Source organism: Aotus nancymaae, unplaced genomic scaffold, assembly GCF_030222135.1.
Source record: "Aotus nancymaae isolate 86718 unplaced genomic scaffold, 86718_ANA_hifiasm-v0.15.2.pri h1tg000031l, whole genome shotgun sequence".
Lineage (NCBI taxonomy): Eukaryota > Metazoa > Chordata > Mammalia > Primates > Aotidae > Aotus > Aotus nancymaae.
This window is the reverse complement of record NW_026988444.1, coordinates 5,466,860-5,471,449: the sequence shown is the minus strand read 5'-3', so window position 1 is coordinate 5,471,449 and position 4,590 is coordinate 5,466,860. Positions and strand designations below refer to the sequence as shown.

The 4,590-nt window shown below is 59.7% G+C and overlaps 1 long non-coding RNA gene across 1 annotated transcript; it reads left to right on the top strand.

The window, feature by feature from the left end:
- Positions 1-207: 207 nt before the first annotated feature.
- LOC105722133 (uncharacterized) lies at positions 208-4,156 on the top strand. The gene is made up of 3 exons (XR_010344983.1): positions 208-362; positions 491-570; positions 3,951-4,156. It is a non-coding gene; the product is annotated as an uncharacterized LOC105722133 (long non-coding RNA).
- The last annotated feature ends 434 nt before the right edge of the window (positions 4,157-4,590 follow it).

Sequence of the window (4,590 nt, the reverse complement as noted above, 5' to 3'; positions counted from 1 at the left end):
CAGTGCCTAGGGTCCCGGCGGCTGGAGAGGAACCTGAATGACCCCACGTCCCTCTCCAGCCCATGCCCCTCCTCCACAGCCGACAGGACACCGCTCTCCGGAGGAGCCTTCTCCCGGGAAGAGGAATTCTTGGGTCCCTTCCAACTCTGGGACTCTGGGATTGGGGTCATCGTGACTCAGCAGTTGGAGATGACTCAGGCACTGTCAGTTTACAGCTGAGCCATTTGAGAGTTTATGACTCGGCTGTTTTAAAAGATTTTCCTGCAGGAGCTGGGAACAGGAAGGTTCTGAGAGTCACAGTTTTCAGATACGGCTGAAATTGGAATATTGCAGCTGAAATTGGAATATTGCAGATGATCATTGTGTGTATCTGAGATTTCCAGTGGTCTGCCCATGTCAGTGCAGTGGGGCGCCCAGAAACCTGCGGGGTGATTGTGAGTAGCGTGTCCTGGTTTCAGCCGTCTCACACATGCGTGCGTTTCTGTTGCAGTGACAACCCGAGCTCGCGGCTCAGTGGTCAGGCCCTGAGGTTTTCAGCGCAAATGACAAGAGATTCAAGTAGAAAAGCAGGTAAGAAGCCCGTGCTATTAAGCTGGGATTTCTCTTTTTTTTTTTCTTTTTTTTTTTTTTTTGAGACAGAGTGTTGCTCTGTTGCCCAGGCTGGAGTGCAGTGGCATGATCTGGGCTCACTGCAACCCCCGCCTCCCAGGTTCAAGTGATTCTCCTGCCTCAGCCTCCCGAGTAGCTGGGATTACAGGCACCTGCCACCATGCTTGGCTAATTTTTGTATTTCTAGTAGAGACGGGGTTTTGCCACATTGGCCAGGCTGGTCTCAAACTCCTGACCTCAGGTGATCCACCCATCTTGGCCTCCCCCAGTGCTGAGATTACAGGTGTGAATCACCGCGGCTGGCCTCTTTTCAAACATGTATATTTTCTAGCTCATTTTGCAAGGAAGGAAGCTGTGACAGCTGATGACAGCTGTGTGACGGGAGCCTGCACGCAGCTGGGGACACCATGCCTCCCCGCAAGGGGCCTGCAGGCTGAGTTCAGGCCTGGCATGGAGGCATCTCCCCTGTCTGGTTCATCTGCTTTATTTTTTATTTTTTTATTTTTCCTGATATGGAGCTTTGCCCTCGCCACCCAGGCTGGAGTGCAGTGGCGTAATCTTGACTCACTGCAACCTCCACCTCCTGGGTTCAAGCGATTCTTCTGCCTCAGCCTCCAGAGTAGCTGAGATTACAAGTGCCTGCTGCCACGCCTGACTAATTTTTGTATTTTTTTGTTTTTAGTAGAAATGGGGTTTTGCCATGTTGGTCAGGCTGGTCTTGAACTCCTGACCTCAGGTGATCCACCCCCCTCAGCCTCCCGAAGTGCTGGGATTACAGGCATGAGCCACCGCGCCAGGCCTCTGCTTTGTTTTTTTAAATAGCAGGTTTATTGAGACGTAATTAATATACCACATAAATCACCCATTGCAAGCACTCATCTCAATAGCTGCTAAGTGTGCTTGTGGAGTTCTGTGGCCGTCACCGCTGTCTCATTCCAGAACATCGTTGTCACCCCCAAAAGAAACCCTGCACTCTACAGTTCCCCCCGAGCCCTAGGCGATCCGCAGTCGGCCTTCTGCCTCTGTGGGTTTGCATGTTCTGTGCATTTCATAGAAACAGAACGTGCAACATGTGGCCTTCTGTGTCTGGCTTCCGTCACGCAGCTTGACTCACTAACCAGACCAGACTGTTCCCAAAGATGCCCCCGCGGTGCTCCTCTGCCAGGTGTCCCCGTAGGGCAGGGTCCACTTCGTCCCTCCCCTTGGCTCTGGGTTAGCCTCATCACCAACACACCGCCAGGCCCAGTGCCAGCAGGTCCTCCAGGGTGGGCATCCCTCGGTGGGGGCTCTCGGGGGTGAACACACTGGGTCCCTCCAGGCTCCTCCTTGTCCCCTGCTCCCAGCTGCTTCCTGCGGCCCTCAGCAGCCCTCAGAGCTCAAGGGAGGGAGCGTTAACAAAGCATCTGCACCTGCCTGGGCCTCTTAGCTTTTCTGGTCTATGAGCTCAGGCCAAATGGCCAGGCAGGGCCCAGTCCAGCGCAGCCAAGCCCAGCCCAACCCAGCCCTATCTAGCCCGGCCCGGCCCAGCCCGGCCCAGCCCAGCTCCAGGTCCGTGACTTCTAAAGCAGGATGTGCTTTGTGGGTTCCAGCCTGTGGCGTTTGGGGAATCACATATGGGGGCCTGGAGGCAGAGCAAAGGGGACTTGCAGGACTGCAGCTGATGGGATTTGACAGAGACAGCTGTGGAAACCCAAGTGTGGAAGGGGTGACTCCAGGTCCCAGCGGCCACCTGCTGGGCAGATTACCCCAGCAGCGCCCTGCCGTGGGGCCTGTGGGTCACAGCCAGTGCTGGGACGTCCAGCAAAAGATCTGGGCTGACCACATGCCCCCCAGGTCAGCATGTGGTCTCCATGGTGGCAGGAGGCAGCTCGGGCTCCAGAGCGCCGACTGTGTGCGTGGCTGTCACTCCACGTTCTGAGCCATAACACCGGTGGTTTGCAGCCAGCCACGGGGGCAGCGCTTACCGGAGCTGCAGACCAGCCCTGCCCCTTCTGAGCGTCCCTGGTTAAGCATTCCCCAGCACACTGCTGAGTGGCCGACTCACTAGTATACTATTCTGATGTCCCCCAGAGAACTCTGCCCTACCCCGTCCATGTAGCTGGCACAGGGGAAGGTGGCACCCAGCTGTGGGCTGCAGGTGATGCAGAAGCCTGTGCTGCTCTGGAGGAGGCGGGGTTGGAGCTGTGCACGTGTGGCATTGTCTGCCCGAGGGCACTGGAGACCTTGACTAGGGGCAGCCCCTGAGTGACCTGACTGCTGGGCCAGCTGCAAGCTGAGTCCTAGCCCCTGAGGAGACGGGCCCCCACCATCCGGGCCCTGGCGCCCACATCTGCGGAGGGCTGGGCTCCATGCAGGGAGCGTGAAGGACTCGGAGACCTGCCTGCAGCCATGGCACAGGGCAGCCTGCAGGGGACGGCCTGGCCGAGGGGTCCCAGATGCAGGTGCTGGCCGCCCAGCGGGGCTCTCTTTCCGTCCTCTGTTCATGAGTTAGTCTGAAAGGCCCCCAAACAGCCTGCTGTGCTCTGAGAAGGGAGCAGAGCTGCATGCGCTGCCTATCCCTTCACCCCTTCATTCATTCGCCAGAAGCACCCAGAGAGCACTGGGAAGTGGTGGGTGCCGGTCCAGTGGTCACCGAGGGTACCCGTCCTCAGGGACTCACAGCTAGCTGTGGGGACAGAGTGGTGGGCACTGACTGGTCCAGTGGTAGCCGAGGGCACCCGTCCTCAGGGACTCACAGCTAGCTGTGGGGACACAGTGGTGGGCACTGACTGGTCCAGTGGTGGCCGAGGGCACCCGTCCTCAGGGACTTACAGTTAGAAGAAAGAGGGTGGGTTCGGCATATGCTGCTGGGGCGGGGAGGAGCCTCGCCCCATGTCCCAGGCCCGGCACCCCAGTCTGTTCCTGAAACACCATCTGGTAAGGCAGGCCTGGCCTTCAGACCACACTGCTCCTCTCGCTATGACCCCTGCAGCCTCATGGCCGAGGACCCGGTGGCAGTGATCCGATCAGGGAGAGCCTGGGAAGGATGCTGTGTGTGGACAGGGAGCGGCAGGGGCAGGACTGTGGTCTGGTTTAGGAGGGGGAGTCCTGCGTGTCCTGGGGAGGCCGACTTTTCTGCATTAGAAGGAAATTTGCCTTGAGAAAGAACCTGGGACAGGGCCTGACAGACACAGCTGGAAGGGTCCGAGGCCGGCCACCCCAGGACTGAGGTCTTGGCCAGCGGCCCAGGGCACCTGGCTCGGTAGGAGGCTGGAGAGGCCCTGGAGCCCGTTGAGGGCGTCAGGCCCTTGAGCTCTCTGGCTGCCCTGGGTGCACCCACATGCCTTGTGCAAACTTCTCAGCGCCCCCCAGCCTGCCTAGCTTTCCTGCTGGGAAGAGCATGGCCAGCACTCCCGACGTGGAGCACTCCCGACATGGAGCACTCCCGACCTGGAGCACTCCCGACCTGGCACTCCCGACCTGGAGCTCTCCCGACCTGGAGCTCTCCCGACCTGGAGCTCTCCCGACCTGGAGCACTCCCGACCTGGAGCTCTCCCGACCTGGAGCACTCCCGACCTGGCACTCCCGACCTGGAGCTCTCCCGACCTGGAGCTCTCCCGACCTGGAGCACTCCCGACCTGGAGCACTCCTGACCTGGAGCACTCCTGACCTGGAGCACTTCTGACCTGGCACTCCCGACCTGGCACTCCCGACCTGGAGCTCTCCCGACCTGGAGCACTCCTGACCTGGCGCACTTCTGACCTGGCACTCCCGACCTGGAGCTCTCCCGACCTGGAGCACTCCTGACCTGGCACTCCTGACCTGGAGCACTTCTGACCTGGCACTCCCGACCTGGCACTCCCGACCTGGAGCACTCCCGACCTGGCACTCCCGACCTGGAGCACTCCCGACCTGGCACTCCGGACCTGGAGCTCTCCCGACCTGGCACTCCGGACCTGGAGCTCTCCTGACCTGGAGCTGTCCTTCTCAGCACATGGTCTC